Source organism: Salvelinus fontinalis, unplaced genomic scaffold, assembly GCF_029448725.1.
Source record: "Salvelinus fontinalis isolate EN_2023a unplaced genomic scaffold, ASM2944872v1 scaffold_1193, whole genome shotgun sequence".
NCBI lineage: Eukaryota > Metazoa > Chordata > Actinopteri > Salmoniformes > Salmonidae > Salvelinus > Salvelinus fontinalis.
In genome coordinates, this window is record NW_026601402.1 from 29,589 (window position 1) to 53,618 (window position 24,030).

Below are 24,030 nucleotides of genomic sequence, written 5' to 3' on the forward strand. Positions count from 1 at the left end.
TTAAAACTGGAGAATTATAGGCCAATTAGTTTATTAAATTCGGATTATAAGATTTTAGCTAAGGTACTGGCAAATAGAATGAAGCAAGTTTTAAATGATATTATAGCACCTACACAGAATTATAGTGTGCCTGGTAGAGATATTGCGGATACAATTAATACAATTAGAGATGTGATAAATAAAATGAATCATGATAAGATGGGGGGAATTGTTTTAAGCATAGATTTAAATAAAGCTTTTGATAGGGTGGAACATGATTTTATGTTTAGGGTAATGGATAAATATGGTTTTGGTAATAGAATAATAGGATGGATAAAATTATTATATAAGAAGGCAAAAAGTAGGGTGAAATGTAATGGGGTTTTAACCGATTCTTTTATTCTTGAGAGATCTGTGAGACAGGGCTGTCCTTTATCAGCTTTATTATTCGTTTTATCGGTAGAACCTTTAGCAGCATTTCTTAAAAGAGATAATTTTATAAATTGTGTAGAGACTCCGCAAGGAGGTTTTAGTTTGATACATCAATACGCAGATGATACCACTATAACAGTTAGAGATGAGGGTAGTGTAAAAAGGGTGATGGAGTGTTTTAAAGTATATGGACAAGCATCAGGTGCAAAGGTTAACATGGAGAAGTCAGTAGTAATGTATATTGGGAAGATTAATGAGGGGAATTTTCCTTTTAAAGTGGTTAAAGATTATTTTAAGGTATTAGGAGTGTTTTTAGGGGTGAAAGAAATGGAAGCTAGGGATTTGACATGGAGTGGTGTAATAAATAAAGTTAGAAAGGTGGTAAATATGTGGAGGGGGAGGTCTTTGAAATTAAAAGGGAAAGTAATTGTCATAAATTCATTGTTGATGTCAATATTTATTTATGTAATGAATGTTTTGGATATGCCAGAATGGGTTTTATCTGAAATGAATAAAATTGTAGTTGATTTTTTATGGGAAGGGAAGGGGGTGAGAATAGCTTTTAAAACTTTGATTGCAGGTTATGAGGAGGGGGGTTTGAAGTTGGTAGATTTAAGTGTAAGGAAAACAGCAATTAGAGTAAAAATGGTACGGAAATATTTATTTGGTGAATTGGATTATGGGTGGAAAAGGTTTTTTAAAGAGTATTTGCAGGAGGTTGGGAGGATGGGGGACAATGGTTTATTGATGAGTATGAAGAAGGAAATGTTAGGTAATATACCTTTGTTTTACAGAGAAGTGTTTGAGGCTTGGGGGCGGTTTTTACCAAATATTTATTATGAATGTACCAGTTTAGAAAATATTTTAAATCAGCCGATATTTTTAAATCCAAAGATAAAGTGCAATAATATGATGTTGTTTTGTAAATATTTTATGAGGGCTGGGATGAGGCAGATAGGTGACATAGCATATGAGGTAATTCCTGGGTTTCTTCCATTTCAGGCTATATATGACAATGTGGTTGAAGTAGATGAAGAAATAAGTAAAACTACTGTGGAGAATATGTATAAGAAAATATTAGGATGTATTCCCGGGGAGTGGGTGATTTTAATAAACAAAGAGGTGGTTAAAAGATCTAGGGCTTTACCAGTTTTATATTATGAAAGTAATGGGGAGAAACATGTTTTATCAGGTCTAAAAGTTAGAATGGTTTATAGAAAATGTATTTTAAAAGAGATAAAAAGTCCTGCTGCGGAGAAAGTGTGGTCTAGGGTGTTTCCAAACATGGATGTAAAATCAATATGGAAGAATGTAAATGTAAAATATAATTTTATAGAATGTGAAGACAATGATTTTAAATTGAAACATAATAGGATTTTTACAAATGTGGTTTTGCATCAAATAAATAGGGATATTAACCTTTCTAGGATCAGCGTGGCGCTAGCGGCACCCCCCCCCCCCCCCACTGAAAAACCAGTGCCGCGAAATTCAAAAAAAATATTTTTTTAAAATATTTAACTTTCACACATTAAAGTCCAATACAGCTAATGAAAGACACAGATCTTATGAATCCAGTCAACATTTCCGATTTTTAAAATGTTTTACAGGGAAGACACAATATGTAAAGATGTACATCTATTACCTAAAAACACATTAGCATAATCCACCATCTTTTATTTGTCCACCAACACCAGTAGCCATCACCAATTCGGCTAAACTAAGATATTTATAGCCCCTAACCAACAAAAAAACTCATTAGATGACAGTCTGATAACATATTTATGGTATGGGATAGGTTTTGTTAGAAAAAAGTGCATATTTCAGGTATATGGCATAGTTTACAATTGCACCCACCATCACAAATGGACTAGAATAATTACAATGAGCAACGTGTTTACCTAACTACTAATCATCAAACATTTCGTAAAAATACACAGCATACACGAATCGAAAGACACAGATCCTGTGAATACAGACAATATTTCAGATTTTCTAAGTGTCTTACAGCGAAAACACAATAAATCGTTATATTAGCATAGCACATAGCACATAGCAGCCCAGCATTGATTCTAGCCAAAGTGGGCGATAACGTCAACATCGCCAAAAATATATTAATTTTTTCACTAACCTTCTCAGAATTCTTCAGATGACACTCCTGTAACATCATATTACACAATCCATATAGAGTTTGATCGAAAATGTTTATATTTAGCCACCAAAATCATGGTTAGACAATGTGAAATGTAGACAAGCTGGTAAAGAAAATGTCCTTGCGCCACTTAGACAGTGATCTACTCTTATACATAAATACTCATAAACGTGACTAAAAAATATAGGGTGGACAGGGATTGATAGACAATTTAATTCTTAATACAATTGCGTTATTACATTTTTTAATTTATCCTTACTTTTCAATACAGTTTGCGCCAAGCGAAGCTACGTCAAAAAACATGGCGTCCTAAGCCACTAAAATGTTTCGACAGAAACACGATTTATCATAATAAAAATGTCCTACCTTGAGCTGTTCTTCCATCAGTATCTTGGGCAAAGGATCCTTTCTTGGGAGAAATCGTCTTTTGGTGGAAAGCTGTCCTCTTGCCATGTGGAAAAGTCAACTGCGTTCGGGATGAACTGAAAAGCGTGCCCAACTTTTCACATCGTTGCAAAAATAAATGTCCCAAAATCGCACTAAACGGATATAAATTGCTATAAAACGCTTTAAATTAACTACCTTATGATGTTTTTAACTCCTATAACGAGTGAAAAGATGACCGGAGAAATATAACAGGCTAAACTAACGCTTGGAACAGGAGAGGGTCGGTGTCTTCCACGCGCGTTACGCAGCTCCCAAAGAATGACTAGCTTCAGAGTTTTTTCATTTGTAGGGCCTGTGAACGCGCAATCGAGCCCGTTGGAATCGTCATCACGTAAAGGCATCCAGGGGAAGACGTAAGAAGTGTCCGTATAGTCATAGCAACGACAGTGCCCTTTTAACTGACTTCAGAAAAGTGGCCAACATGTCTCAAATCTGACTCCATGTCAGGGAAATTGCTGTAGAATGGGCTCTGTTCCACTTAGAGACAAAATTTCAACTCCTATAGAAACTATAGACTGTTTTCTATCCAATAATAATAATAATATGCATATTGTACGATCAAGGATTTTGTGGGAAGCCGTTTAAAAAATTAGCCACATTAGCATAAGTAGTCTAAACAGCGCCCCCATCCCCAACAGGTTAAAAGAGAATGTGATATTTGTGGTACGGGGGTGGAAAATTTGATGCACTTTTTTATTGAATGTAGTAGGTTGAAAGATTTTCACGAGTTTTTAAAAGGGCTTTTAGTAAAACATTGGGGAGAAGAGATTTTTACTGGGGTGGAGTGGAGGAGGTTGTTTCTTTTTGGTTTAAATGGGAAAAGTAAAGTTTTAAATATTAATTTGATGAATTTTGTAATAAGTCATGCTAGATATGCGATAAGATTAAGAAGGAATTTAGGTCATTATGAAGGGAAAATTGTGAGTGTGGAAGGTTTTTTTAGGAGCATATTAGAGAGAGATATAGAGATAGTATATAGATACGGTGGAGGAAATTTTGAAAAATTGTTTGTGTGGGGGAGTACTTTTATTGAAATTCTGTCAAATGGGAAACTTGTATTTCATTATTAAGTGGATTTAGTGGATGATTGTGTTTTTAATAGGTTTTATTTTATTTATTTTAGATTTTTTGATTTTGTAAAAGGATGAATTGTTCATCCTTTTTTATTATTGATTGAATGTTGTAAATATTATGTGTTTTTTCATAATAAAAGATAAAAAAAAAAAAAATACGCCCGATCTCGTCTGATCTCGGAAACTAAGCATGGTCGGGCCTGGTTAGTACTTGGATGGGAGACCGCCTGGGAATACCAGGTGCTGTAAGCCTTTTGTCCACTAGGGGGTGTTGCATTATTTCATCAGCAACACTGCCTTGTAGTAAGCATTTGTTGCTGAATTGACTAAATGCAGCCTCTATGGGCTAGTCTCCCCTGCCCTTTTAATACGATCAAAGTTCCTTGTGTTGTCAGGGAGCAACTGCCTTTTATTTATAAGACAAATAAGAATATTGTTACTGAATGCAGCTTGTGTGTGCTCTGTGCTCCCTCGCCCTGTTCAAATGATCAAAGGAAATAATGCTGGTGAGGAGTGGAACTGGACTGGTGTCTGATGGCCCTGTGTTTTCCATGTTGGAATTACAACCCTTCTTTTATGGAGTAAATCAAAAGCACAAGGGAATCTGAGATGTTATCGATAATAAATCAATTGGTTTCATGCATTTGTCTGTGTGTGTGTGTGTGTGTGTCTGAATGTGATTGTATTTCGTCATATCGCAAACATTTGTGATATCAGATAGGTTAAGATATTAAAAAGTAATTGGTGATTTTTTCGACAGTGTTGCATGATGGGAATCTAGTGGTTCACTGATATAATCTAGTAAACAAAATAAACTACTTTTTCACTACTCTGTGTGCAAGTGCATTCCTAAACGGCATTTAACGCAGGTCGATGTGATATGATATTATCAGAACACAAAGTGGTTACCGTTAGCGGAAAATGTTGGCACTGGAGAGACTTTTCCTCCACTAAGCAAAAGAGATACTGTAATCAAGAAGGTGGTTCAGCCGGTGTGGGGCTCAGCCATTGCACTCTGGCTGTGCTGACCCCTTGCGAATTTTCCAAATGTGTGAATCTCGATTGCAAAATTTATGGTAGTGCTCGTTTGCGCTTTACCCTGATGTCTTTGTTAATGATAAACCGTTGCATGGCGGCAGGCTTAAAGATGACTTGAGTCAACTGACTGTGCTTATGGAGATCTTTGAAGTCAGTTGTGAAGGAGACTTTGTGGACCAATCGAAAGGTGGAAACATTTGTTTGTAAAATATTGTTGGCATTTTGTCGAAACATTATGTTGCGAAATGCAGCATTGTATTTATGCCACGCTGGTACTTCAATCAGGAGATAGTTGGGAAGCCACTCTAACCCCCCCCCCCCCCCCCCCCCCCCCCCGGTCATGATGTGTCATGCGCTTCCAATATGAAATTGTCCATACATGCATTCCTCCTTAGCACAGAACAATGCAATAGGTTTTCAACATCCAGAGCTTTTGTGTATTTATTGTGGCTAGTAGGATAGCTGCATGGGAAACTTTTGCTGATGATGTATTTGTCAGAAGTCATTGTATTTGTCCGTTTTTTCCCACAAGGCTGAAATTTGTGCCCTCGCTTAGAAATGTTTGCAAGGTTTGTTTGTATTTCATCCAACTATCTGTGCTAAAAAGTGATGGCTACAGTATATGTAATTTCTTCCACTTTTTGAGTGAGCCAAAGTTCAAGCTGCTTATCTAATTGGTGAGAATGCAATGTCTGTTTATCAGACTCACTTTGACTTTATATGGTGTGCCAAGAGATGCACCTTTGCTTACGGCCATACCAGCCTGAATGCGCATTTCCTGATTGGAGAAGTGACGACAGGTGCGAGTGTTTGAGCTGTGAGTAAGTGTTTGCTGGAGAGTGTTTGCTCGAGAGCTATTTTTGTTAATTAATTGGTTTTTGCAATATAATTTTTTTGTTCTTGCATTTGAATACTTTTAAGTTTGGTTAGTCTTCCCCCTTGCAGTTTTTCTGCTTGGGGGAGAATTTTTTTTTGGATTCATTTTTTACTATGACGGACAACATGGAAAAGACAAACGGAATGGACAAAGACAACGAAAAAGCGCAACGGAAGAAAAAGGAAGATAAAGAAGGGATGAAATATGGAAAAGAATATACGGTGGCAATTGAGTTGGAAGGAGAAGACAAAGTGACGACAATGGAACTACTAAGAGCAATTAAGGAGGTGTGTGGAGAGGTGGTGGGATGCCGAATGAAAGGAGAAAAGAAGTACGAAATTACAATGAGAAATGAAAAAGGAAAAGAACGGTTAATGGATGGATTGAGAATAAAGGACACAAAGATTCTGGCGAGAGATATTAATGTGAAGGAATTGGTGGTGTCTTTTATGAATCTCCCAGTTTACGTAGAAGATGGTGTGATACTGGGCAAGCTGAGTAGCTGGGGAGTGGAGGCCGTCTCGGAGATAAGAAGGAGAGTTTGGCCAGGAACGGAGGTGGTTGATGGGACACGTTTCTGCAAAGTCAAGTTTACAGAAAAAGTGACATCATTACCTTATTCTACAAGAATTGAGACGTTGGAAGGAGCGGAATATTTCAGAGTCATTCATGACAAACAGGTCAGAGTGTGTCGGTTGTGCATTCAACCTGGGCACATAGTGAAAGACTGCCCGGAATTTAAGTGTTTTAAGTGTGGCAATCAAGGACACTATGCGAGAGAATGTGATGGAGAGAAGGAAAGGAATTTTTGTGGTGGATGTAGAAAGAGAATGGAGGAGTGCAACTGTGGAGAGGATCGGGCTGAAGAGGGGAGTCAAACAATACTAGAGGAAGCAGTAGTATTGTCGCAAGAAGGAGAAGAAGATGGAGGAGAAGACGTGGTGGAAGGTGGAGAGACGGAGGAAGGAAGAAGGAAGAAGGACCAGAAGATAAATGAAATTGGGAGCAGTATGGACTCGGAAATAAGAAGAGGGAGGTTTCAGGAGGAGGGGGGGAGTGGACTGGGGGGAAGCACGGGGGACTCACAGGTTTTGGGGGAAAGCACAGCACTATCAAGTACCTCGGGGGGTGAAGAAATGGAGAGGGTTTTGGGTTTGAGGACAATAACGGAGGCGGAGATGAGCACGGGGAGCACAGCGATGACGGTGGCAGAAACAGAGATGAATATGGGGAGCACAACGGAGGTGGATGCCAAGAGTGGGAGTTGGCTGGATAGCATGGACTTGGAGGAGATATCGGACACAGATGATGGGGAAAAGATGGAAAGAACGAGGGAAGGATACAGGAAGAGGAAAGCGGTGGGAAGAGGGGGAGAGAAAGGGTGGAAGAGGAAAGAAACTGGATAAGAGGTAAAGGATAATGGAATTATATTTTATTATTTTATTATTTATTAGAATGGTTAATATAATGTCGATAAATGCTAATGGTTTGAGAACAATGGGAAAATTTAATAGAATAGTACAAGTGAAGAATTCAGATATTTTATGTATTCAAGAAACACACTGGGATAATGTATGTGTTTTAGAAGTAAAAAAAATATGGAGGGATTTTATTTATGTAAACAATGGCAGAGGGAATTCAAGTGGGGTTGCAATTTTATTAAGGAAGGATGTAGTAGAAAATGTGAAGAAGATATATAATGATAATAATGGGAGGATTTTAATATTGGATTTTGAATATATGAATAGGGTTTTTAGGATTATAAATATTTATGCGCCGAATAATGAGATAGAGCGGAGGGATTTATTTTTAGAATTAGGGAAATGGTGCAGGGGTAATTGTATTTTAGTTGGGGATTTTAATGTTAAAATGAATAGATTAGATATGGCAAGGGGAGCTATTTTTAGAAGTGACGTATCTAGGGGGGTTTTAAGGAAGATAATGTTGGAAAACAATTTGATTGATATATGGAGGGATGAGAATCCGAACAAGAGAGAATTTTCTAGAAGGCAGGTGGTTTTAGGGGAGTTGAAACAGACACGGATAGATCTGGTTTTAGTAAATGAAGGGTTAAGGAATTTTATGAAGGATATTAAGTATATTTTTACAACTTTTAGTGATCATGCTGGGTTAACATTTTCGGTGGGGTTAGATAGGGAGGGGAAAGGGGGGGGAGTGTGGTGTATGAATGCAAGGTATCTAGGTGATGAGGAATATGGATTACAACTTAAATCTTTGATAGAACATGAAATGGAGGATAAGCAAAAAGGGAATGATAAGTGCCAGTGGTGGGAAAATGTTAAGAAAAAAATAAAAGATTTTAGTATTAGATATGCAAGGAAGAAGAGGAGTAGGATGACAAGAGAAGAAAATAATTTAAGAGCAAAATTGAATGAAGAAATGAGGAAATGTGATATTGATCCTATTTATAATATTGAAAGGTTTTTAGATTTAAAGGCACAATTGAGCAAATGTGAAATAGATAAATGTAAGGGGGCATCTATTAGAAGTAGGGCAAAGTATGTTTTAGAAGGGGAAAAATGTACGTCTTTTTTTCTTGGTTTAGAGAAAACTAAACAGACGAAATCATATATTAGTGAGATAGAAAATGTAAAGGGTGAAGTGGTAAATGATTATGTTGAGATATTAGAAACTGTACAGAATTTTTATAAGGATTTATTTAAGAAAGGGGAGGTGGATGAAGAGTGTGTAAAGGAGATTTTAGGTAGTGTGGATGTGCAAATTGGTGTTGAGGATAAGCAAATATGTGATAGGAAGATAACAGTGGATGAAGTGAAAGATGCAATTAAGGGATTACAAATAAATAAAAGTCCTGGAGTAGATGGACTAATTGCAGAGTTTTACAAAATGTATGAAAGTTTTTTAGCACCAATTTTAATAGAAGTGTATCAATACATGGAAGATAATAATACTGTTTCAGACTCCATGGTGACAGGACTGATATCGGTTTTATATAAAAATAAGGGGAGCAAAATGAAATTAGAAAATTATAGGCCAATTAGTTTATTAAACTCAGATTACAAGATTTTAGCTAAGATATTGGCGAATAGGATGAAGATGGTTTTAAATGATATTATAGCACCTACACAAAATTATAGTGTGCCTGGAAGAGACATAGCTGATACCATCATTACACTTAGAGATGTGATAAATAAAATGAATAGCGATAAGAGAGGGGGAATTGTTTTAAGTATAGATTTTAATAAAGCTTTTGACAGGGTGGAACATGATTTTATGTTTAGGGTACTGGAAAAATATGGGTTTGGAAATAGAATAATAGGATGGATAAAATTATTATATAGAAAGGCAAAAAGTAGGGTAAAATGTAATGGGGTTTTAACAGATTCTTTTATTCTTGAGAGATCAGTGAGACAGGGGTGCCCTTTATCAGCATTATTGTATGTTTTATCGGTAGAACCCTTAGCGGCATACCTTAAAAAAGATCATTTTATAAATTGTGTAGAGACTCCGCAAGGAGGTTTTAGTTTAATTCATCAATATGCAGACGATACCACAATAACAGTTAGAGATGAGGAAAGTGTTAAAAGGGTGATGGAGTGTTTTAAAGTATATGAGAAAGCCTCAGGAGCAAAAGTGAATATGGAGAAGTCAGTAATAATGTATGTTGGGAAGAATAATGAGGAGATTTTTCCTTTTAAAATGGTAAATGATTATTTTAAGGTGTTAGGTGTGTTTTTAGGGGTGAAGGAACAGGAAGCTAGGGATATGACATGGAGTGGGGTTATAAACAAAGTTAGGAAGGTGGTAAATATGTGGAGGGGGAGGTCTTTGAAATTAAAAGGGAAAGTAATTGTCATAAATTCATTGTTGATGTCAATTTTTATTTATGTAATGAATGTTTTGGATATGCCAGAATGGGTTTTATCTGAAATGAATAAAATTGTAGTTGATTTTTTATGGGAAGGGAAGGGGGTGAAAATAGCTTTTAAAACTTTGATTGCAGGTTATGAGGAGGGGGGCTTGAAGTTGGTGGATTTAAATGTGAGGAAAACAGCAATTAGAGTCAAAATGGTACGTAAATATTTATATGGGGAATTAGATTATGGATGGAAAAGATTTTTTAAGGAGTATTTGCAGGAGGTTGGGAGGATGGGGGACAATGGTTTATTGATGTGTATGAAAAAGGAAATGTTAGGTAATATACCTTTGTTTTATAGAGAAGTGTTTGAGGCTTGGGGGGAGTTTTTACCAAAGATTTATTATGAGTGTACCATTTTAGACAATATTTTAAATCAGCCAATTTTTTTAAATCCCAAGATACAGTATAATAATAAGATGTTGTTTTGTAAATATTTTATGAGGGCTGGGATGAGACAGATTGGGGACATCTTATATGAGGTCATTCCGGGGTTCCTTCCATGTCAGGCAATATTTGATAATGTGGTTGAAGAAAATGATGAAATAAGTAGAACTACTGTGGAGAACATGTATAAGAGAATATTAGGATGTCTTCCTGTGGAATGGGGTGTTTTAATAAATAAAGAGGTGGCTACAAGAGCTAGGGGTTTACCGGTTTTATATTATGAAAGTAATGGGAAGAAGTATGATTTGTCAGGTTTGAAAGTTAAAAAGGTATATGAAAAATGTATTTTAAGAGAGATAAAAACTCCTGCTTCGGAAAAAGTGTGGTCTAGGGTGTTTGCAAATATAGATGTGAAATCAATATGGAAGAATGTAAATGTAAAATATAATTCTATAGAATGTGAAGACAATGATTTTAAATTGAAACATAATAGGATTTTTACGAACGTGGTTTTACATCAAATAAATAGAGATATTAAAAGAGAATGTGATATTTGTGATAAGGGGGTGGAGAATTTTATGCACTTTTTTGTTGAATGTAGTAGATTAGAAGAGTTTCATAAGTTTTTAAAGGGGATTTTAGTACAACATTGGGGAGAAGAGATTGTTGATGGGGTTGAGTGGAGGAGGTTGTTTCTTTTTGGGTTAACTGGGAAAAGCAAAGTTTTTAATTTTAATTTGATGAATTTTGTTCTTAGTCATGCCAGATACGCTGTAAGACAAAGACGGAATTTGGGACATTATGAAGGGAAAATTGTGAGTGTGGAGGTTTTATTTAGAAGTATTTTAGAGAAAGATATAGAAGTAATATATAAATATGGTGGATGTAATTTTGAAAAATTGTTTGTGTGGGGGAGCACTTTTATTGAAATTGAGTCGAATGGAAAACTTGTTTTTAATTATTAATTGGTTTTGGTGGATGATTGTGTTTTTTTAATAGGTTTCATTTTTCTTTCTTTCTTTTTTGATTTTGTAAAAGGATGAATTGTTCATCCTTTTTTATTATTGATTGAATGTTGTAAATATTATGTGTTTTTTCATAATAAAAGATAAAAAAAAAAAATACGCCCGATCTCGTCTGATCTCGGAAGCTAAGCAGGGTCGGGCCTGGTTAGTACTTGGATGGGAGACCGCCTGGGAATACCAGGTGCTGTAAGCCTTTTGTCCACTAGGGGGTGTTGCATTATTTCATCAGCAACACTGCCTTGTAGTAAGCATTTGTTGCTGAATTGACTAAATGCAGCCTCTATGGGCTAGTCTCCCCTGCCCTTTTAATACGATCAAAGTTCCTTGTGTTGTCAGGGAGCAACTGCCTTTTATTTATAAGACAAATAAGAATATTGTTACTGAATGCAGCTTGTGTGTGCTCTGTGCTCCCTCGCCCTGTTCAAATGATCAAAGGAAATAATGCTGGTGAGGAGTGGAACTGGACTGGTGTCTGATGGCCCTGTGTTTTCCATGTTGGAATTACAACCCTTCTTTTATGGAGTAAATCAAAAGCACAAGGGAATCTGAGATGTTATCGATAATAAATCAATTGGTTTCATGCATTTGTCTGTGTGTGTGTGTGTGTGTGTGTCTGAATGTGATTGTATTTCGTCATATCGCAAACATTTGTGATATCAGATAGGTTAAGATATTAAAAAGTAATTGGTGATTTTTTCGACAGTGTTGCATGATGGGAATCTAGTGGTTCACTGATATAATCTAGTAAACAAAATAAACTACTTTTTCACTACTCTGTGTGCAAGTGCATTCCTAAACGGCATTTAACGCAGGTCGATGTGATATGATATTATCAGAACACAAAGTGGTTACCGTTAGCGGAAAATGTTGGCACTGGAGAGACTTTTCCTCCACTAAGCAAAAGAGATACTGTAATCAAGAAGGTGGTTCAGCCGGTGTGGGGCTCAGCCATTGCACTCTGGCTGTGCTGACCCCTTGCGAATTTTCCAAATGTGTGAATCTCAATTGCAAAATTTATGGTAGTGCTCGTTTGCGCTTTACCCTGATGTCTTTGTTAATGATAAACCGTTGCATGGCGGCAGGCTTAAAGATGACTTGAGTCAACTGACTGTGCTTATGGAGATCTTTGAAGTCAGTTGTGAAGGAGACTTTGTGGACCAATCGAAAGGTGGAAACATTTGTTTGTAAAATATTGTTGGCATTTTGTCGAAACATTATGTTGCGAAATGCAGCATTGTATTTATGCCACGCTGGTACTTCAATCAGGAGATAGTTGGGAAGCCACTCTAACCCCCCCCCCCCCCCCCGGTCATGATGTGTCATGCGCTTCCAATATGAAATTGTCCATACATGCATTCCTCCTTAGCACAGAACAATGCAATAGGTTTTCAACATCCAGAGCTTTTGTGTATTTATTGTGGCTAGTAGGATAGCTGCATGGGAAACTTTTGCTGATGATGTATTTGTCAGAAGTCATTGTATTTGTCCGTTTTTTCCCACAAGGCTGAAATTTGTGCCCTCGCTTAGAAATGTTTGCAAGGTTTGTTTGTATTTCATCCAACTATCTGTGCTAAAAAGTGATGGCTACAGTATATGTAATTTCTTCCACTTTTTGAGTGAGCCAAAGTTCAAGCTGCTTATCTAATTGGTGAGAATGCAATGTCTGTTTATCAGACTCACTTTGACTTTATATGGTGTGCCAAGAGATGCACCTTTGCTTACGGCCATACCAGCCTGAATGCGCATTTCCTGATTGGAGAAGTGACGACAGGTGCGAGTGTCTGAGCTGTGAGTGAGTGTTTGCTGGAGAGTGTTTGCTCGAGAGCTATTTTTGTTAATTAAGTGGTTTTTGCAATATAATTTATTATTTTCTTCAGTTGAATAGTTTAAAGTTTGGTTAGTCTTCCCCCTTGCAGTTTTTCTGCTTGGGGGAGAGTTTTTTTTTGGATTCATTTTTTACTATGACGGATAACATGGAAACGATAAACGGAATGGACAAGGACAACGAAAATGCGCAACGGAAGAAAAATGAAGGTAAAGAAGGAATGAAATATGGAAAAGAATATACGGTGGCAATTGAGTTGGAAGGAGAAGACAAAGTGACGACAATGGAACTACTAAGAGCAATTAAGGAGGTGTGTGGAGAGGTGGTGGGATGCCGAATGAAAGGAGAAAAGAAGTACGAAATTACAATGAGAAATGAAAAAGGAAAAGAACGGTTAATGGATGGATTGAGAATAAAGGACACAAAGATTCTGGCGAGAGATATTAATGTGAAGGAATTGGTGGTGTCTTTTATGAATCTCCCAGTTTACGTAGAAGATGGTGTGATACTGGGCAAGCTGAGTAGCTGGGGAGTGGAGGCCGTCTCGGAGATAAGAAGGAGAGTTTGGCCAGGAACGGAGGTGGTTGATGGGACACGTTTCTGCAAAGTCAAGTTTACAGAAAAAGTGACATCATTACCTTATTCTACAAGAATTGAGACGTTGGAAGGAGCGGAATATTTCAGAGTCATTCATGACAAACAGGTCAGAGTGTGTCGGTTGTGCATTCAACCCGGGCACATAGTGAAAGACTGCCCGGAATTTAAGTGCTTTAAGTGTGGCAATCAAGGACACTATGCAAGAGAATGTGTAGGTGGAAAGGAAAGGGCATTTTGCGAAGGATGTCGCATGAGAGCTGACGAATGCAGCTGTGGAGAGGGTGGAAATGAGGAGGGGAGCCAGGATCTTTTTGTGGAGGCTGATGTATCACCCCGAGCAGAAGAAGACGATGGAGGAGAGGACGTGGTGGAGGGTGGAGAGACGGAGAAAAGAAGAGGGGAGAAGATGGAACAGAAGACGGATGAAATTGGGGACAGTATGGATTCAGGAATAAGAAGAGGGAGTTTTCAGGAGGAGGGGGGGAGTGGGCTGGGTGGAGGAACTGGGGACTCACAGATATTGGGGGGGGCCTCGGGCTATGTGGGTGCCTCGGAAGGAGGTGAAGTGGAGGGGAGTGGGATGCTGACAGGGGTGGAGACGCAAGTGGATACAGGCAGCATAACAGGCACAGGAAAGGAGAGTTCGAGTTGGTTGGAAGAGATGGATTTAGAGCCAATTTCAGATTCAGAAGACATGGAAAAGATTGATAGAACAAGGGGAGGCTACAGGAAGAGGAAAGCGGCGTTGGAGGTGAAAAAGGACGGAAAAGGAAGAAGACATGACAAAAGGTAGAGGATAAAGAGAAAATATTTTTTCTTTTTATTATTTATTGGAATGGTTAATATTATGTCAATCAATGCGAATGGGTTAAGAACAATGGAAAAATTTCAAAGAATAGTTAAAATGAAGAATTCGGATATTTTATGCCTTCAAGAAACACATTGGGACAATGTATGTATTTTAGAAGTAAAAAAAATATGGAGAGATTTTATTTTTGTTAACAATGGCAGGGGGAATTCTAGTGGGGTTGCTATTTTATTGAGGAAGGATGTGGTGGATAATGTGAAACATATATATAATGATAATAATGGGAGGATTTTAATTTTAGATTTTGAATATATGAGTAGGGTTTTTAGAATTATAAATATTTATGCGCCTAATAATGAAATAGAGCGCAAAGATTTATTTTTAGAAATAGGAAAATGGTGTGAGGGAAACTGTATTGTAGTTGGGGATTTTAATGTTAAAATGGATAGACTGGACATGACAAGAGGAGCTATTTTTAGAAGTGATGTATCTAGGGGGGTTTTAAAGAAGATGATGTTAGAAAAAGGAATGATTGATATATGGAGAGAGGAAAATCCAGAAAAAAGAGAATTTTCTAGAAGGCAGGTGGTTTTAGGGGATTTGAAACAAACAAGGATAGATCTGGTTTTAGTAAAAGAAGGTTTAAGGAATTTTATGAAAGATATTAAGTATGTTTTTACAACTTTTAGTGATCATGCAGGTTTAACATTTTCAGTGGGATTAGATAAGGAGAGAACAGGGGGTGGAATATGGTGTATGAATGCAGGGTATTTAGGAGATGAGGAATATGGGAAACAACTTAAATCTTTGATAGTATGTGAAATGGAGGATAAGCAGAAAGAGAATGATAAGTGTATGTGGTGGGACAAGGTTAAGGAAAAAATAAAAGTTTTTAGTATAAGATATGCAAGGAAAAAGAGAGGTAGGATGAAAAGAGAAGAAAATGAGTTGAGAGCTAAATTGGATGAAGAAATGAGGAAGTGTGACAGTGAACCTAATTATAATATAGAAAAGTTTTTGCAATTAAAAGCACAATTGAGTAAATATGAAATAGATAAGTGTAAGGGTGCAATTATAAGAAGTAAGGCAAAGTATGTTTTGGAGGGGGAGAAATGTACTTCATTTTTTCTTGGGTTAGAGAAGAATAAACAGAGGAGAACATATATTAGAGAGATCGAAAATGTAAAGGGTGAAGTTGTCAATGATTATGTAGAGGTTTTAGAAACAGTGCAGAATTTTTATAAGGATTTATTTAAGAAAGGGGAGGTGGATGAGGGGTGTGTAAAGGAGATATTGGATAGTGTGGATGTGCAAATTAATGTAGAGGATAAACAAATGTGTGATGGGAAGATAACATTGACTGAAATTAAAGATGCGATTAAGGGTTTACAAGTAAATAAGAGTCCTGGAGTAGATGGAATAATTGCAGAGTTTTATAAAATATATGCCAGTTTGTTAGCACCTATTTTATTGGAAGTTTATCAATATATGGAGGAGAATAATTGTGTTTCAGAATCTATGGTGACAGGGCTGATAACGATTTTATATAAAAATAAGGGGAGCAAATTAAAACTGGAGAATTATAGGCCAATTAGTTTATTAAATTCGGATTATAAGATTTTAGCTAAAATACTGGCAAATAGAATGAAGCAAGTTTTAAATGATATTATAGCACCTACACAGAATTATAGTGTGCCAGGGAGAGATATTGCTGACACAATTAATACAATTAGAGATGTGATAAATAAAATGAATCATGATAAGATGGGGGGAATTGTTTTAAGCATAGATTTAAATAAAGCTTTTGATAGGGTGGAACATGATTTTATGTTTAGGGTAATGGGTAAATATGGTTTTGGTAATAGAATAATAGGATGGATAAAATTATTATATAAGAAGGCAAAAAGTAGGGTGAAATGTAATGGAGTTTTAACTGATTCTTTTATTCTTGAGAGATCTGTGAGACAGGGGTGCCCTTTATCAGCATTATTGTTTGTTTTATCGGTAGAACCCTTAGCAGCATTTCTTAAAAAAGATAATCTTATAAATTGTGTACAGACTCCGCAAGGAGGTTTTAGTTTAATTCATCAATACGCAGATGATACCACTATAACAGTTCGAGATGAGGGTAGTGTAAAAAGGGTGATGGAATGTTTTAAAGTATATGGACAAGCATCGGGTGCAAAGGTTAACATGGAGAAGTCAATAGTAATGTATATTGGGAAGATTAATGAGGGGAATTTTCCTTTTAAAGTGGTTAAAGATTATTTTAAGGTGTTAGGAGTGTTTTTAGGGGTGAAGGAAATGGAAGCTAGGGATTTGACATGGAGTGGTGTAATAAATAAAGTTAGAATGGTGGTAAATATGTGGAGGGGGAGGTCTTTGAAATTAAAAGGGAAAGTAATTGTCATAAATTCATTGTTGATGTCAATTTTTATTTATGTAATGAATGTTTTAGATATGCCAGAATGGGTTTTATCTGAAATGAATAAAATTGTAGTTGATTTTTTATGGGATGGGAAGGGGGTGAAAATAGCTTTTAAAACTTTGATTGCAGGTTATGAGGAGGGGGGTTTGAAGTTGGTAGATTTAAGTGTAAGGAAAACAGCAATTAGAGTAAAAATGGTACGGAAATATTTATTTGGTGAATTGGATTATGGGTGGAAAAGGTTTTTTAAAGAGTATTTGCAGGAGGTTGGGAGGATGGGGGACAATGGTTTATTGATGAGTATGAAGAAAGAAATGTTAGGTAATATACCTTTGTTTTATAGAGAAGTGTTTGAGGCTTGGGGGCAGTTTTTACCAAATGTTTATTATGAATGTACCATTTTAGAAAATATTTTAAATCAGCCGATATTTTTAAATCCAAAGATAAAGTACAATAATATGATGTTGTTTTGTAAATATTTTATGAGGGCTGGGATGAGGCAGATAGGTGACATAGCATATGAGGTAATTCCTGGGTTTCTTCCATTTCCGGCTATATATGATAATGTGGTTGAAGTAGATGAAGAGATAAGTAAAACTACTGTGGAGAATATGTATAAGAAAATATTAGGATGTATTCCTGGGGAGTGGGTGATTTTAATAAATAAAGAGGTGGTCAAAAGATCTAGGGGTTTACCGGTTTTATATTATGAAAGTAATGGGGAGAAACATGATTTATCAGGTTTAAAAGTTAAAATGGTTTATAGAAAATGTATTTTAAAAGAGATAAAAGTTCCTGCTTCGGAAAAAGTGTGGTCTAGGGTGTTTCCAAATATGGATGTGAAATCAATATGGAAGAATGTAAATGTAAAATGTAATTTTATAGAATGTGAAGACAATGATTTTAAAATGAAACATAATAGGATTTTTACAAATGTGGTTTTGCATCAAATAAATAGGGATGTTAAAAGAGAATGTGATATTTGTGGTACGGGGGTGGAAAATTTTATGCACTTTTTTGTTGAATGTAGTAGGTTGAAAGATTTTCACGAGTTTTTAAAGGGGCTTTTAGTAAAACATTGGGGAGAAGAGATTTTTACTGGGGTGGAGTGGAGGAGGTTGTTTCTTTTTGGTTTAACCTCTACAGAGTACCTAACCCGGATCCGGGAGCACCCCCCCCCCCCCCACACACTGATTAGCATCGCTAGCATAGCGTCACAATTAAATAGTAGCATCTAAATATCATTAAATCACAAGTCCAAGACACCCAATGAAAGACACAGATCTTGTGAATAAAACCACCATTTCAGATTTTTTAAATGTTTTACAGGGAAGACAAAATATGTAAATCTATTAGCTAAACACGTTAGCAAAAGACACCATTTTCTTACTCCAACAGTTTCTTACTCCATCAGGTGCTATCACCAATTCGGCTAAACTAAGATATTGATAGCCACAAACCAACAAACAAATTTATAAGATGACAGTCTGATAACATATTTATGGTATAGCATAGTTTTTTTTTTTTAAATGTGCATTTTTCAGGTATAAATCACAGTTCTACATTGCAGCTGCAATCTGATATAGTGCTGATGCAGCTAGAACAATTACAGAGACCAACGTTATATAACTAATTACTTGTCTTAAAACATTTCAGAAAAAATACACAGCGTACAGACATTGAAAGCCCAACATCTGGTGAATCCAAACAATATTTCAGATTTTTTAAATGTTTTATAGCGAAAACAAAATGTATCGCTAATTAGCATAACCAGGCCAGCCAGAACCGGCTGGACGCGCCCGACCAGTTCACATGCACGACAGATATATGAAATAACATCGTAAATTGGGTCTTACTATTGCTGGTCTTTCATCAGAATGTTGATCAAGGTGTCCTTAGTCCTGATGAGTCGTTCAATCCATTCACAATGGCAACCTCCCCTCTTCATTTAGCCTGGTACTGGTCGACTGGCACGGTCAATTCCCAAAGTTAAAAAACTCAAAGAACGGAACACGGCAAAACTCCCGAAAAAATTCTAATAATCTGATTAAACTATATTGAAAAAACATACATTACGGTGATATGGTCACATGTAGCAAACAAACTTCGACACGGAGCTAGTTTTCATCCGTAACGTCAGCATAACAAAAGACAATGCCACCTCTGAAAACGCGCATCTCAGAAACCGGAAGTTGTCGGTCACGCTAAAGAAATAAGTCTTATTTCACGTCAGTACAAGATAAACAAAAAATTTCTCCTCTGACGTCTTCCAAACACCCATAGGAAGAAGTAGGAAGTGTCATTCGGGTCATAGGTGGCGTGACCATATATAGGCAGAGCTTTGAAGCGAGCATACACATCTTGCAATCTTTTTCAGGCTCAGGGAAAGTGCTGTGAAATGACCTGTGTTTGACTCAGAGACTCAATTGGAACGGTTTTAGAAACCATAGCTTGTTTTCTATCCAATGCTATATGGTTATATGCATATAGTAACAGCAATAATTGAATAAGAGGCAGTTTAGTCTGTAGAGGCAATTATGCTAATGCGAAATAGCACCCCCTGTATTCTCAAGAAGTTAAGTGGGAAAAGTAAAGTTTTAAATTTTAATTTGGTGAATTTTATACTGAGTCATGCTAGATATGCGATAAGATTAAGAAGGAATCTAGGTCATTATGAAGGGAAAATTGTGAGTGTGGAAGGTTTTTTTAGCAGGATTTTAGAGAAAGATATAGAGATAATATATAGATACGGTGGAGGAAATTTTGAAAAATTGTTTGTGTGGGGGAGTACTTTTATTGAAATTCTGTCAAATGGAAAACTTGTATTTAATTATTAATTGGTTTTAGTGAAGGATTGTGATTTTAATTGTTTTTCATTTTTTTTTCTCTTCAGATTTTGAAAAAAGGGTGAATTGTTCATCCTTATTTATTATTGACTGAATGTTGTAAATAATGATTGTTTTTCATAATAAAAGATAAAAAAAAAAAAAATACGCCCGATCTCGTCTGATCTCGGAAGCTAAGCAGGGTCGGGCCTGGTTAGTACTTGGATGGGAGACCGCCTGGGAATACCAGGTGCTGTAAGCCTTTTGTCCACTAGGGGGTGTTGCATTATTTCATCAGCAACACTGCCTCGTAGTAAGCATTTGTTGCTGAATTGACTAAATGCAGCCTCTATGGGCTAGTCTCCCCTGCCCTTTTAATACGATCAAAGTTCCTTGTGTTGTCAGGGAGCAACTGCCTTTTATTTATAAGACAAATAAGAATATTGTTACTGAATGCAGCTTGTGTGTGCTCTGTGCTCCCTCGCCCTGTTCAAATGATCAAAGGAAATAATGCTGGTGAGGAGTGGAACTGGACTGGTGTCTGATGGCCCTGTGTTTTCCATGTTGGAATTACAACCCTTCTTTTATGGAGTAAATCAAAAGCACAAGGGAATCTGAGATGTTATCGATAATAAATCAATTGGTTTCATGCATTTGTCTGTGTGTGTGTGTGTGTGTGTCTGAATGTGATTGTATTTCGTCATATCGCAAACATTTGTGATATCAGATAGGTTAAGATATTAAAAAGTAATTGGTGATTTTTTCGACAGTGTTGCATGATGGGAATCTAGTGGTTCACTGATATAATCTAGTAAACAAAATAAACTACTTTTTCACTACTCTGTGTGCAAGTGCATTCCTAAACGGCATTTAACGCAGGTCGATGTGATATGATATTATCAGAACACAAAGTGGTTACCGTTAGCGGAAAATGTTGGCACTGGAGAGACTTTTCCTCCACTAAGCAAAAGAGATACTGTAATCAAGAAGGTGGTTCAGCCGGTGTGGGGCTCAGCCATTGCACTCTGGCTGTGCTGACCCCTTGCGAATTTTCCAAATGTGTGAATCTCGATTGCAAAATTTATGGTAGTGCTCGTTTGCGCTTTACCCTGATGTCTTTGTTAATGATAAACCGTTGCATGGCGGCAGGCTTAAAGATGACTTGAGTCAACTGACTGTGCTTATGGAGATCTTTGAAGTCAGTTGTGAAGGAGACTTTGTGGACCAATCGAAAGGTGGAAACATTTGTTTGTAAAATATTGTTGGCATTTTGTCGAAACATTATGTTGCGAAATGCAGCATTGTATTTATGCCACGCTGGTACTTCAATCAGGAGATAGTTGGGAAGCCACTCTAACCCCCCCCCCCCCCCCCCCCGGTCATGATGTGTCATGCGCTTCCAATATGAAATTGTCCATACATGCATTCCTCCTTAGCACAGAACAATGCAATAGGTTTTCAACATCCAGAGCTTTTGTGTATTTATTGTGGCTAGTAGGATAGCTGCATGGGAAACTTTTGCTGATGATGTATTTGTCAGAAGTCATTGTATTTGTCCGTTTTTTCCCACAAGGCTGAAATTTGTGCCCTCGCTTAGAAATGTTTGCAAGGTTTGTTTGTATTTCATCCAACTATCTGTGCTAAAAAGTGATGGCTACAGTATATGTAATTTCTTCCACTTTTTGAGTGAGCCAAAGTTCAAGCTGCTTATCTAATTGGTGAGAATGCAATGTCTGTTTATCAGACTCACTTTGACTTTATATGGTGTGCCAAGAGATGCACCTTTGCTTACGGCCATACCAGCCTGAATACGCCCGATCTCGTCTGATCTCGGAAGCTAAGCAGGGTCGGGCCTGGTTAGTACTTGGATGGGAGACCGCCTGGGAATACCAGGTGCTGTAAGCCTTTTGTCCACTAGGGGGTGTTGCATTATTTCATCAGCAACACTGCCTCGTAGTAAGCATTTGTTGCTGAATTGACTAAATGCAGCCTCTATGGGCTAGTCTCCCCTGCCCTTTTAATACGATCAAAGTTCCTTGTGTTGTCAGGGAGCAACTGCCTTTTATTTATAAGACAAATAAGAATATTGTTACTGAATGCAGCTTGTGTGTGCTCTGTGCTCCCTCGCCCTGTTCAAATGATCAAAGGAAATAATGCTGGTGAGGAGTGGAACTGGACTGGTGTCTGATGGCCCTGTGTTTTCCATGTTGGAATTACAACCCTTCTTTTATGGAGTAAATCAAAAGCACAAGGGAATCTGAGATGTTATCGATAATAAATCAATTGGTTTCATGCATTTGTCTGTGTGTGTGTGTGTGTGTGTCTGAATGTGATTGTATTTCGTCATATCGCAAACATTTGTGATATCAGATAGGTTAAGATATTAAAAAGTAATTGGTGATTTTTTCGACAGTGTTGCATGATGGGAATCTAGTGGTTCACTGATATAATCTAGTAAACAAAATAAACTACTTTTTCACTACTCTGTGTGCAAGTGCATTCCTAAACGGCATTTAACGCAGGTCGATGTGATATGATATTATCAGAACACAAAGTGGTTACCGTTAGCGGAAAATGTTGGCACTGGAGAGACTTTTCCTCCACTAAGCAAAAGAGATACTGTAATCAAGAAGGTGGTTCAGCCGGTGTGGGGCTCAGCCATTGCACTCTGGCTGTGCTGACCCCTTGCGAATTTTCCAAATGTGTGAATCTCGATTGCAAAATTTATGGTAGTGCTCGTTTGCGCTTTACCCTGATGTCTTTGTTAACCTGTTTGGCGTGCAAGCCCGACCTCGGACCGAAAATGACACCCCTGCAGGGCGCGAAATTCAAAATCTATTTTTTAAAAATATTTAACTTTTACACATTAACAAGTCCAATACAGCATTTGAAAGATAAACATCTTGTCAATCCAGCCAACATGTCCGATTTTTTAAATGTTTTACAGAGAAAACACCACATGTATTTATGTTAGCTCACCACCAAATACAAAAGTGGACAGACACGTATGAATTATGATTATGAAGTATGAATTATGATTGAAGTAGCATGCACAACCAACCGAAATAAACTAAAACCAACCTAAAGAGCCCAGAAAAAACGACCTCAGATGACAGTCATATAACATGTTACACAATAAATCTATGTTTTGTTCATAAAAAGTGCATATTTTAGCTATAAATCAGTTTTACATTGATGCTACCCAAAAATGCTAATACATAGCTTGAGTCTGAATCCAGCCGGGAGTAGCCAGAGAAAATACATACACCAACGTCGGCTACTAATTACACCTCATAAAACATTTCAGAAAAACATATGGTTGATAACTAATGAAAGACAGATATCTTGTGAATACAGACAACATTTCCGATTTTTGAAGTGTTTTACAGCGAAAACACAATATATCGTTATATTAGCTAACATCATAAGCTAGCATAAGGCAGCATTGATTCTAGTCAAGCGCTAGCCTAGCACAGTTAGCAGAGTTAGCATTCAACAGTTCGACATATATATGAAAAAGCATCCCAAATTGGGTCTTATCTTTCTTGGTACTCCATCAGAATGTTGTAACGGGGTCCAATGTCCAGTAGAGTCTTTAGTTGGGTTCCAGAACGAATTATTTCCCTCTTTGGTTAGCTAGCACGATAGCATTGCTGCGCCAGAAAGCGTTTCTTCAAAAAATTCTTCCGTCGTTTCACATCTAAAGTCCAGAATAAATTGCAATAATATAATTAAAGTATATTGAAAAAACATACTTTAGGATGATTTTGTGACATGTAGCAAATAATATCGTAGTCAGGCATCATATTCAACGTTATCTACCTTGTTCCAGAAGCCGAGATCAAATTATCCTTCGCGCCCGGATTTTTATTTTAACTGCGCAGGTCTCACAAGAAGTTGTGTTATTCAGTCCAGGGACGAGATATTCGACTCCTTTCAATTCTCACTTCCGCATTACAGTCTGACGAACGCCTCTGACGTGTTTATATGGTCCCAAGTCAAATGGCCTTTTATAGAGAAGGTCTTAAAGAGACACATCGCATTTTGGGAAACTCAATTCGGCTGGGAAAATGGCTGTAAAAATATTTCTGTTCGACTTAGAGAAACAATTCAAACCTTTTTAGAAACTACAGACTGTTATCTATCCAACAGTAGTAAATATATGCATATTGGAAAATAAAAAGTGCAGCATTATATTTATCCCCCCCCCCCAACCCCCCCCCCCCCGGTCATGATATGTCA

General features: G+C 37.1%; 1 non-coding gene and 3 pseudogenes across 1 annotated transcript; all 4 read left to right on the forward strand.

Annotated features, from left to right (window-relative positions):
* Positions 1-5,027: 5,027 nt before the first annotated feature.
* LOC129848803 (U1 spliceosomal RNA) lies at positions 5,028-5,177 on the forward strand (annotated as a pseudogene).
* A 15,568-nt stretch (positions 5,178-20,745) lies between these two features.
* On the forward strand, positions 20,746-20,895 carry LOC129848804 (U1 spliceosomal RNA; annotated as a pseudogene).
* Positions 20,896-21,574: 679 nt separating this feature from the next.
* LOC129848802 (5S ribosomal RNA) lies at positions 21,575-21,693 on the forward strand. Its single transcript, XR_008758563.1, has one exon. It is a non-coding gene; the product is annotated as a 5S ribosomal RNA (ribosomal RNA).
* Positions 21,694-22,388: 695 nt separating this feature from the next.
* Positions 22,389-22,538, forward strand: LOC129848805 (U1 spliceosomal RNA; annotated as a pseudogene).
* Positions 22,539-24,030: the final 1,492 nt, after the last annotated feature.